Raw genomic sequence first — 13,131 nt, 5'->3', positions numbered from 1 at the left:
ATAGGTCATAATTAGTAGCTACTAGACGCTAGTGGAACTCTTCCATTTCCATAATGCGTTTCGGGAGTGCCCCATCGTCAAATGAGCTGCAAATTCAATAACACATTTTTACATTCCACGTTTTAACGCATGCAGGAACATATTTACACAGGCACAATGGTTTGAACCAAATTCATAATTTTTTACAGAAATATGCAATATGAATATAATGCTGTGACAAAGAAATCTTTCGACTTACAAGACAGTAAGTTGTTACATTTACATAAGGACAGGAATACTGATATGCCATAGAGACAGCTACCAGATAAACCAATGTAGTGGCTCTCAACGCCACGTAAGTAACCTCGCTTACGCTTCATGGCGTAGACGATAGCAAACAATTACTTTCTCCTGAGATTTATTTTACTGTAGGAGCTAGGGGTGCACTACAGCGAAACTCCATAAATGACGTAGTAAATGGTAGACATACAAATAGTATTAGTAACACTGTTAGGGAAAGGAACATAAATGAATGTGTAGCCGACGACGTCTCTTTGTTTTTTGTTCGGTCTTTTTTTTTTTAATATAATTAGAACCTCACATCGTTCAGTGTTCGTCCATTGTGTATTTTATATCCTTACAAAATATAAATTTTGTTTTATAAGTAAGTTGATTGCAAGTACAATTTAAATGCACAAACATAAAAATATAAGTGATTATTGTTGTTATTTTTTGCTCAGTAAAACGATGTTCATCACGATAAAAGGCAAGTGGTTCCTGTTATCATTGATAAATACGGAAGTTTTTTATGAATATCAGAAACATGATCAACGAAGTATTGAAGCGATGTTTGATACATTTATGTTCCGCTTTTTTTCAAAATTTTATCGTATTATTGAGGAAATTCCGTGTTCTAGCGCTACATGATAAATCTGGATTGTTTTCTTTGTTTTTTACAACATTCCCCTGTTTCGCGTTACAAATAAACAATTTTGGAGTAAAACCTGAATTAAACATTGGCAAGTACAACTTTGCTATAAAAGCTGTTTATTTTTAAGTAAAAAGCAGGAGGATAGCTATGTAGAGCGAAACTGTCCCATGAGTTATGTGGCCCTTTACATATCCTCATACAGTTTCTAGACGGTTTACTGCTTCCAATTTGTAGCGGAATCGAGCAACATACTGATCGCATACGTAAAGAAAGCGATCGGTTTGAGGTAATGCTAGATAGGTTTGCAGCGCAACTAACGTATAGGTAATCCAGGTAAGACCTTAAATGGCCAGTGCTACTAGAAAAACTACGCTTACTTTTTAGTAAATGGTAGGTTACGGTAGTTTTAAAACTGTAATAGCAACAGATATTTATACAAATTTTAATGTGGCGTGTATTGCATGCCAAAATACACTCAGAGTAAAACATATTTAATACAAATGGTAAAGGGAAATATACTGAAGTAAAAAGTTTATACCTAATTAAGCAAGATTCTTCTGCAAGTTCTTTGGCAAGAAACTTGTGTCAACAACTTGCTGATACTGTTTACATATGCTTTCAGTACCACTACGAGTGTCAGCCTAAGTGTGAAATGACAAGTAGGCGGGTGAGATATGCTGCAGCTCTTGCAATTGTAATGCAAAACGTGAAAAAGAAAAGAGAAAAGAGAAGTATTTGGGTTAGAGAGTAGATAATGAGAAGATCGCAAAATGGTGCCTGTAATAACCTTTTGCAAGAACTTAGTATCGAGAGCATGGATACTTTTGAAAACTTTTGCGGAATGTCCTCAAATGATCTGGAAGTATTTGTTGATGTTAATAGCGCCCGTCATATCAAAACGACACACAAACTTCCGTAATCCTATTTCAGCAAAGGAACGTTTGCTAGTCATTCTACAATTTATAGCTACCGGTGAGCTACGAATAAAATAGGCATTTCATTTATTTATGTAAAACATACAACGAAAAAAAGGTTGAATTTTGAAATCTTTTCTTTGTAGGAGACTCATACTATGTACTTGTTTCAAATTCCCGTCAGCACGATTTCTCTGATCGTACCCGATGTATGTAGAGCCATTTTTAACGTCTTAAAAAGGGAAAATTATTTGAAGGTATGTGAAGACACAACAATGAAATTTTGTTCCTGTCGCTGTCCCGAGTGCACGCCCGAAAGATGATGGAACATTATGTCCGCCGGGAAAACTTCAAGAATCACAACAATGAAATTAAATTTTCATTGAAATAATCTGCATTTTACAGAATGATATGCTTATAAATTTTTTTTCTAATGCTCGTAAAATGCTAAGTGACTGGTTCATTAAATAGAACATGTAATAATCACACATCATCTTTTTCTAGACTCCCAAAACAACAAGCGAGTGGATGTAGGTGGCAAAGGCGTTGTGTCTTCAAGTTATGCTACTTTCTCTGTACTTCTTTCACAGATGTGTCGAATATCGACGAGATTTCATATAATGCGCTCATCTTCTTCACCCTATCCTTAAAGTCTCGGTTATGCACGTTCCATATTTCGGGGAAGCTCTCCACGGCTTCAATAAAATGTTCTGTATCCTGCTTCATCCATTCCCGTTTCTCCTCCATTTCTGAAATTTGTTTGCGTGTAATACGTAAGATGGTTGCATAAAATCACCACATTAAGTAAAATGTTAAATATGAGTGTTATGCAGACGACATACTTACTATAACTTGCGCTTCCTACTTGCAGGAAATAGAAATAAATCCTAAAATCTGCAAGTTATTTGCAGATGCTTCTTGTGTGGTGTTCACACTGGAAGCGGAAAAGGTGCAGCAAGTCACTTCCGCAATAAATTGCTGCGGTCGCAAGTCGACTTGGCGATATGTTTTTTTTTTTTTTTTTTTTTTTCAAATCCTATATTGCAAAGCGGCAGTTGAGGGATGGTTCAAGTTCGTAGTAAATCGTAGATGACACTGTTTAGTCAACGGGTGCGAGTAAAATTCCCACGTTAGCTCTATTAAAACGCACATTTCGTCCATCGTCCACGAAAAGGAAAGTATCATGTCCAATCAATAAGGACACAGGCTTATAAAAGTTCCATTACAAACAGTGCGGTACAACTCTGGAATACTTCTCCGCATAAGATAAACATTACTACATCATTCCCACGTTTTAGTAAAACCCCAAGGTCAGTCTTACTTGATCACTGTTCCTACCCAGTAGCAGAATCTTTGCAATATGTGAATTACGAAACGTAAAACAAAAGGAGCAAAATATCTTTATATAAGTAGCTCAAGCTGTCCTGTAGATTAGGCCAATCGAACAAAGTCACCCCTCAAAAAAAGGTGAACTTATATTTACATAACATCAAATATTATAGCATATACTTATATTAAACTAATAATAAAGTATCAGAACCTAATAGAAATGCAAATCTTAGGAAAAAAATTTTGAAAGTATTATGGCGCGAACTATCGCCCCCACAAATACACAATACTGGACAGAGACGCTACTCATTACGCTAAACCAGTAACAGGCTCTTGTCACATAATCATATTGTATTACCTCTTGCTAAAAACGTTATCGTAGATAATTATGTTACTAATTGAAATTTAATTATAACAAATTGTACCAAGAACAATGCGTTTTGGGTGGATCTTTTGAGTGTCGCTGCCTTCAAATAGCCTACTCTCATAATACGCAAGTTACAATAATTCTTTTGCCACTAATATGTGTTTCTCATTATCTTATTGGAACGAATCACACAACTAACAACGGGTTTTCCAGTGATTCTCAATCTGCTGGTGCACAGAAACGGCACATATACATATAGGCTTGAAATGAATGCCAATATGGCGCCTCACAACTCAGTACTGAAGGGAGACAGCGTGCGTGTGACGTAGGTGGCGTTGTGCCATCTCATTGGCCAACGCTCAGACGCACGCCCAGAATATCTGACATGCCAGATATTGCTCTGTACGTTCGGGAAGACCCCCGAACGTGCTGTTCCACGCTATGTCGTCAGAAACTCGGCACGCTCAACGCTCAACGTTCGGATGCACGGTCCGTGTGCCGACGGCTTTACTGTGGTCGCGGCGCAGCGCCTCTGCCCCTCTGGTTTGCCCTCCGGCTGCTGCGCACGCAACAGACGCCGCTACGGCGGGCGCGTATCGACTGCGGGGCTGTCTCTCTCTCTTTCTCTCTCTGACCACAGCGGTCGCGTGCTGCGCGAGCAGCGGCCGCTAATCAGCTACCACTGCCGTCCCGAGTGCCGGGCCACGGAGGCGGCAGCGGCAGCGGCCGTTCTCCACTTAGCGCTCGCCTCCAAAACGTCTTCATTCCGACCCCAAGCCTGCTGAACCGAAAGCTTGAAAACTCTGCTCTCGCGCAGAAGTTAAATACTGTAGTACAGTAGACGCAACATCGACAATAAAACTTGGTAACAGACTATACAGGGTGTTACAAAAAGGTACGGCCAACTTTCAAGAAACATTCCTCACACACAAAGAAAGAAAATATGTTATGTGGACATGTGTCCGGAAACGCTTAATTTCCACGTTAGGGCTCATTTTATTACTTCTCTTCAAATCACATTAATCATGGAATGGAAACACACAGCAACAGAACGTAGCAGCGTGACTGCAAACACTTTGTTACAGGAAATGTTCAAAATGTCCGTTAGCGAGGATACATGCATCCACCCTCCGTCGCATGGAATCCCTGATGCGCTGATGCAGCCCTGGAGAATGGCGTATTGTATCACAGCCGTCCACAATACGAGCACGAGGAGTCTCTACATTTGGTACCGGGGTTGCGTAGACAAGAGCTTTCAAATGCCCCCATAAATGAAAGTCAAGAGGGGTGAGGTGAGGAGAGCGTGGAGGCCATGGAATTGGTCCGCCTCTACCAATCCATCGGTCAGCGAATCTGTTGTTGAGAAACGTACGAAAACTTCGAATGAAATGTACAGGAGCTCCATCGTGCATGAACCACATGTTGTGTCGTACTTGTAAAGGCACATGTTCTAGCAGCACAGGTAGAGTATCGCCTATGAAATCATGATAACGTGCTCCATTGAGCGTAGGTGGAAGAACATGGGGCCCAATCAAGACATTACCAACAATGCCTGCCCAAACGTTCACAGAAAATATGTGTTGATGACATGATTGCACAATTGCGTGCGGAATCTCGTCTGCCCACACATGTTAACTGTGAAAATTTACAGTTTGATCACGTTGGAATGAAGCCTCATCCGTAAACAGAACATTTGCACTGAAATGAGGATTGACACATTGTTGGATGAACCATTAGCAGAAGTGTACCCGTGGAGGCCAATCAGCTGCTGATAGTGCCTGCACACGCTGTACATGGTACGGAAACAACTGGTTCTCCCGTAGCACTCTCCATACAGTGACGTGGTCAACGTTACCTTGTACAGCAGCAACTTCTCTGACGCTGACATTAGGGTTATCGTCAACTGCACGAAGAATTGCCTCGTCCATTGCAGGTGTCCTCGTCGTTCTAGGTCTTCCCCAGTCGCGAGACGTAGGCTTGAATGATCCGTGCTCCCTAAGACGCCGATCAATTGCTTCGAACGTCTTCCTGTCGGGACACCTTCGTTCCGGAAATCTGTCTCGATACAAATGTACCGCGCCACGGTTATTGCCCCGTGCTAATCCATACATCAAATGGGCATCTGCCAACTCCGCATTTGTAAACATTGCACTGGCTGCAAAACCACGTTCGTGATGAAGACTAACCTGTTGATGCCACGTACTGATGTGCTTGATGCTAGTACTGTAGAGCAATGAGTCGCATGTCAGCACAAGCACCGAAGTCAACATTACCTTCCTTCAGTTGGGCCAACTGGCAGTGAGTAGAGGAAGTACAGTACATACTGACGAAACTAAAATGAGCTCTAACATGGAAATTAAGCGTTTCCGGACACATGTCCACATAACATCATTTCTTTATTTGTGTGTGAGGAATGTTTCCTGAAAATTTGGCCGTACCTTTTTGTAACACCCCGTATATCTACAAGGATCTGCGCCAAGACTGTTCTCTTTCACATACTCTGTTTAAAATATACTCTACTGGCCATTAAAATTGCTACACCAAGAAGAAATGAAGATGATAAACGGGTATTCTTTGGACAAATATATTATACTTGAACTGACATGTATATTTCCAGGCAGTTAAGGTGCACTGATCCTGAGAAATCAGTACCCAGAACAACCACCTCTGGCCGTAATAACGGCCTTGATACGCCTGGGCACTGAGTGAAACAGCTTGGATGCCGTGTACAGGTACAGCTGCCCATGCGGCTTCAACACGATACCACTGTTCATCGAGAGTAGTGACTGGCGTATTGTGACGAGCCAGTTGCTCGGCCACCATTGACCAGACGTTTTCATTTGGTGAGAGATCTGGTGAATGTGCTGGATAGGACAGCAGTCGAACATTTTTTGTTCAGAATAGTTCAAATTGTTCTGAGCACTATGGGACTTAAATACAAAAGGTCATCAGTCCCCTAGAACTTAAAAAAATGGCTCTGAGCACTATGGGACTCAACTGCTGTGGTCATAAGTCCCCTAGAACTTAGAACTACTTAAACCTAACTAACCTAAGGACATCACACACATCCACGCCCGATGGAGGATTAGAACCTGCGACCGTAGCGGTCGTGCGCCTAGAACTTAGAACTACTTAAACCTAACTAACCTAAGGACATCACACACATCCATACCCGAGGCAGGATTCGAACCTGCGACCGTAGCGGTCACGCGGTTCCAGATTGTAGCGCCTAGAACCGCTCGGCCACCCCGGCCGGCGAACATTTTCTGTACCCAGAAAGTCCCGTACAGGACCTGCAACATGTCGTCGTGCATCATCCTGCTGAAATGTAGGGTTTCGCAGGCATCGAATGAAGGGTAGAGCCACAGGTCCTAGCACATCTGAAATGTAACGTCCACTGTTCAGAGTGCCGTCAATGCGAACAAGAGGTGACCGAGACGTGAAACCAGTGGCACCCCATATCATCACGCCGGGTGATACACCATTATGGCGATAACGAATACACGCTTCCAATGTGCGTTCACCGCGATGTCGCCAAACACGGATGCGGCCATCACGATGTAAACAGAACCTCGATTCATCCGAAAAAATGACGTTTTGCCATTCGTGCGCCCAGGTTCGTCGTTGAGTACACCATCGCAGGCGCTCTTGTCTGTGACGCAGCGTAAAGGGTAACCGCGGCCGTGATCTCCGAGCTGATAGTCCATGCTGCTGCAAACGTCGTCGAACTGTTCGTGCAGATGGTTGTTGTCATGCAAACGTCCCCATTCGTTGACTCAGGGATCGAGACGTGGCTGCACGATCCGTTACAGCCATGCGGATAAGATGCCTGTCATCTCGACTGCTAGTGATACGAGGCCGTCGGGATCCAGCACGGCGTTCCGTATTACCCTCCTAAAGCCACCGATTCCATATTCTGCTAACAGTCAGTGGATCTCGAACTACGCGAGCAGCAATGTCGCGATACGATAAACCGCAATCGCTATAGGCTACAATCCGATCCTTATCAAACTCGGAAACGTTATGGTATGCATTTCTCCTCCTTACACGAGGCATCACAACAACGTTTCACCAGGAAACGCCAGTCAACTGCTGTTTGTGTATGAGAAATCGATTAGAAACTTTCCTCATGTCAGGACGTTGTAGGTGTTGCCACCGCGCGCCAACCTTGTGTGAATGCTCTGAAAAGTTAACCACTTGCATGTCACAGCATCTTCTTCCTGTCGGTTAAATTTCGCGTCTGTAGCAAGTCATCTTCGTGGTGTAGCAATTTTAATGGCCAGTAGTGTATTTGTGCAGTACATAGAAACATGAGAAAGTGTTTACCTAGGAAAGTTACAAGAATTAACTAAAAAGGCGTAAAGAAAGTTTTTTTTGTAGAGGCACATAACGAATGATGACAAATAAAATGATTTTAAGGTTTGAACCTAGTATTTGTAAGGAAAACTTAATTTAGCGAGGGGAGAAATGGAAACTGAGTCTGATCATTTAATTATAGCCTGGCGTTCTACGTAATGTGTTTACGATTTACGCTCGCGCGATGTCAAGACGCGCAGCGGGCAATAACAGGAACCGATTGCTTATGTACGTGCACGGCCAAGTATCTACTTTTCCAAAATCATTATCCTGAGACGAACTGTTTTTTTCTGGGACAACAGTAGGAAATACGCAAACATGTTACTAGACTTTTTTGTCAAGCATTGCGAGATGTGCCGTCTGTATAATTTTGGCGCCTTATACCGTTTACACCCTGTATATTGACAAGAAAAGTTTCGACGTAGCTGTCTATAAAAATATCGGCTGCCCATGGTAAAAATATTTTAGTATTGATTTATTACTAGATATCATCAACAAGCTAACAGCATGCCCGTCCCGCGCAAGAATCGAAAGAGAAACGCACGGTCACGCTAGGCGATAACAACTTTGCTGGCAATGGTGACTAACTGCATGTAAATGGCACAGTAACAGGTGCCTGATGGGTCCGTCGGTCGGTTGCGTCACACATCGGATTTGTCCGGAACACGTTTTTTTTTTTTTTTTTCATTTCTGCTAACGCCAGCGACCTAGCAGTTGTAGTGCGAAAATTGCGTGGTGGAGCTAAACGTTGCAGTTTCTGTTGGTTCTGTTGGTCATCATTTCCCCTCACACGTTTCCGCTCATCGCAAAGACCAATCTTGTCATTTAAATTTTTCTTCATCACTCTTCAAAAATGGTTCAAATGGCTCTGAGCACTATGGAACTTAACTTCTAAGCTCATCAGTCCCCTAGAACTTAGAACTACATAAACCTAACTAACCTAAGGACATCACACACACCCATGACCGAGGCAGGATTCGAACCTGCGACCGTAGCGGTCGCGCGGTTCCGGACTGTAGCGCCTAGAACCGCTCGGCCACCCCGGCCGGATTCATCACTCTGACCAACTGTTGTTGCATAATACCGATGTGAAGAAAGAGGACACTAGTTGGGTTAAAAATTGTTTGTTAATGCAACTGGCGTTCTATTTCTTCGCATGGGAAATCTTGTTATTCCATTCACACTGCTCTCCCCCCCTCCCCCCAGTGCTATCGGACTTCTACTTTTGTGACAAAACTCGAAAAGTAGTAAGGCTCCATCACGCAGGAAAGTAAAATTGTGGTTTACTTCACTTTCAAAGGGAGAACTTCGAATATTTAGTGTAAATTGTGAAAGAAATGTAATATAAAATAAAAAAACATCGTCCCTCCATACCACCATTTTGATATCGATATTTCGGAGACAAGTACCTCGCATATAGGCTGAAGCGCCAGACTGGTATAGGTACGCGTATTGAAATACAGAGATATGTAAACAGGCATAAGACAGGCACTGCGGTCGGCAGCGCCTATACAAAACAAGTGTCTGGCGCAGTTGTTAGATCGGTTACTGTTGCTACAATGGCCGGTTATCAAGATTTAAGTGGGTTTGAACGTGGTGCATAGTCGGCGCACCAGCGATGAGATACAGCATCTTCTTGGTAGCGATGAAGTGGGGATTTTCCCGCACAATAATAACACGAGTGTACCGTGAACATCAGGAATTCGGTGAAACATCAAATCTCGAACATCGCAGCGGCCGGAAAAAAATTCTGCAAGAACGGGACCGGCCGGCCGCTGTGGCCGAGCGGCTCTGGGCGCTTCAGTCCGGAACCGCGCGACCGCTACGGTCGCAGGTTCGAATCCTACCTCGGGAATGGATGTGTGTGATGTCCTTAGGTTAGTTTGGTTTAAGTGATTCTATGTTCTAGGGGACTCATGACCTCAGATGTTACGTCCCATAGTGCTTAGAGCCATTTGAACAATTTGAAGAACGGGACCAACAACGTCTGAAGAGAATCGTTCAGCGTGACACAAGTGCAACCCTTCTGTAAATTGCTGCAGATTTCAATACTAGGCAATCAACAAGTGTCAGCGTGCTAACCATTCAACGAAATGACATCGATATGGGCTTTCGGAGCCGCGGCTCGCTCGTGTACACTGGATGCTGCATGATTCAAGGTTTTGCACCTATTCTGAGTCTGTCAACACCGACATTGGACTGTTGATGACGACTCTCGTTTCAAATTGTATCGAACGGGTGGAGGCGTACAGGCATGGAAACAACCTCATGAATCCGTGGACACTGCATGTCAGCAGGGAACTCTTGAAGCTGGTGGAGACTCTGTAATGCTGTGGGACGTGTGCAGTTGGAGCGATATGGGACCCTTGATGCGTCTAGATACGACAGGTGACACGTACGTAAGCATCCTGTCTCATCAGCTGCATCCATTCATGTCCGTTGTGCATTCCGATGGACTTGGACAATTCCAGCAGGACAATGCGGCACCCCACACGTCGAGAATTGCTACACAGTGGCTCCAGGAAGACTCTTCTGATTGAAAAACTTCCACCAAACTCCCCAGACATGAACATTATTGCCGGCCGCGGTGGTCTAGCGGTTCTGGCGCTGCAGTCCGGAACCGCGGGACTGCTACGGTCGCAGGTTCGAATCCTGCCTCGGGCATGGGTGTGTGTGATGTCCTTAGGTTAGTTAGGTTTAAGTAGTTCTAAGTTCTAGGGGACTTATGACCTAAGATGTTGAGTCCCATAGTGCTCAGAGCCAAGAATATTATTGAGCACATCCGTGATGCCTCGCAACGTGCTGTTCAGAAGAAATCCCTGCAGGATTCATGGTGTCAGTTCAGACCAGCACTACTTCAGACACTAGTCGAGTCTACGGTAGGTCATGTTGCGGCACTTCTGCGTGCTCGGGGCGGAGGGGAGGGGGGCGCTACAAGATATAAGGCAGGTGTACCGGTTCCTTCGGGTCTTCAGTGTACCGGGTGATCAAAAAGTCAGTATAAATTTGGAAACTGAATAAATCACGAAATAATGTAGGTAGAGAGGTACAAATTGACACACATGCTTCGAATGACATGGGGTTTTATTAGAACCAAAAAAATACAAAAGTTCAAAAAATGTCCGACAGATGGCGCTTCATCTGATCAGAATAGCAACAATTAACTTGACAAAGTAAGACAAAGCAAAGATGATGTTCTTTACAGGAAATGCTCAATATGTCCACCATCATTCCTCAACAATAGCTGTAGTCGAGGAATAATGTTGTGAACAGCACTGTAAAGCATGTCCGGAGTTATGGTGAGGCATTGGCGTCGGATGTTGTCTTTCAGCGTCCCTAGAGATGTCGGTCGATCACGATACACTTGCGACTTCAGGTAACCCCAAAGCCAATAATCGCACGGACTGAGGTCTGGGGACCTGGGAGGCCAAGCATGACGAAAGTGGCGGCTGAGCACACGATCATCACCAAACGACGCGCGCAAGAGATCTTTCACGCGTCTAGCAATATGGGGTGTAGCGCCATCCTGCATAAACATCGTACGTTCCAGCACGTTTTTATCAGCCAGGCTGGGGATGATGCGATTCTGTAACATATCGGCGTACCTCTCGCCCGTGACGGTAGCAGTTACAAAACGAGAATCACGAATTTCCTCGAAGGAAAAAGGACCGATAACGGTAGACGTGGTAAATCCAAACCGTACCGTGACTTTCTGGTCGTGCAATGGAGTTTCGACGACAGTTCTAGGATTTTCGGTAGCCCAAATTCTGCAGTTGTGGGCGTTGACAGACCCTGAGGAGCGTGAAGTGAGCTTCGTCGGTCCACAGCACGTTACTCAACCGACCGTCATCTTCCGCCATCTTTTGAATCACCCACACCGCAAATGCCCTCCGCTTCACTAAATCGCCAGTTCATGATGCCGATGGATTTTGTACGGGTAGCATCGGAGGGTAGGCCTGAGTGCCAACCAAACAGTAGTGTATGGAATGCCGGTGCGACGTGCGACTGCACGAGCGCTGAATTCCCAGTGCCTAGACGAACCCGCTACAGTCTCCATTTCTTCCTGAACTGTCTCAGCAGCATTACGCCTTGTGCTCGGTCGTCCACTACGGGGTCTATCATCTAAACAACCCGTGGCTTCGAACTTCGAAATCATTTTCGCCACAGCTGCATTTGTCAACGGACATTTTGTGAACTTTGTTTTTTTTTGTTGTTCTAATATAAACCCATGTCATTCCAAGCAAGCATGTGTGTCAGTTTTTACCTCTCTATCTGCATTATTATGGCAACGGCCTTGCCGCAGTGGATACAGCACCGATTCCCGTGAGATCACCGAAGTTAAGCGCTTTCGGGTGTGGCCATCCAGCCGCCATGCGCTGATGCCATTTTTCGGGGTGCACTCAGCCTCGTGATGCCAAATCATGGGTTAGTCATGAATAGTAGCGGCTCTGGTCAAAGAAACCCATCATAACGACCGGGAGAGCGGTGTGCTGACCACATGCCCCTCCTATCGGCATCCTCAATTGAGGATGACACGGCGGTCGGATGGTCCCGATGGGCCACTTGTGGCCTGAAGATGGAGTTCTTTTTATCTGCATTATTCCGTGGTTTATTAACTTTTCAATTTTATATTGACTTTTTGATCACCCGGTATATCGATATTTTGTCAATGTCGATGAAGGCTTGGTGCGCGCTACCCTCCTGTACAAGTGGGAATACTCGGTGGCTCTAACCGGTGTGGCCGGTGTACTGCAGCTCTTTGTCGGCCCGTCGGAACTACCTGTCGCATCGAGTGCTACGGTATCACCACAGACGTGCGTCATTAGTCGGCGGCATTCTTTACGCGGTCGGGGCCGCGGCCGGATGTGGGAGTCGCGGCCGGCGTGTTATACACGAGAGCTGCGGGCATTGAGTCAGGAGTCGGGGCTCTGTGGCCAGACGGGCGTGCTTCCGACGCCGCCTTTCTGGACGCCTGCGAGCGCCGCCCCCGCGGCTGCGCACAGCACAGGTGCCGCCCGCGGCCGGCTTTGAGGCTCTGCCGGTCGTACATCACCGCCCCGGAAGCGCCGGTTGCGTCACACAATGCGGCGGCCAACAGCCGTGTAACCGCCTTTGTGGCGCGACCCGCCCACGCTAGCCGCTCCAGCGTCTTCTGTGAGATCCCGCGGGACAGAGCGGGGGCGGCTGGACACAGGCGCGCGGCCGTCAAAGGCGTGCGGTGTGTTCAGCTGTGTGGGGAATCCCCACACCTAGCC

Source organism: Schistocerca cancellata, chromosome 10 (genome assembly GCF_023864275.1).
Source record: "Schistocerca cancellata isolate TAMUIC-IGC-003103 chromosome 10, iqSchCanc2.1, whole genome shotgun sequence".
NCBI classification, from domain to species: domain Eukaryota; kingdom Metazoa; phylum Arthropoda; class Insecta; order Orthoptera; family Acrididae; genus Schistocerca; species Schistocerca cancellata.
The sequence above is the reverse complement of the archived record's forward strand: the minus strand, read 5'-3'. Positions refer to the sequence as shown.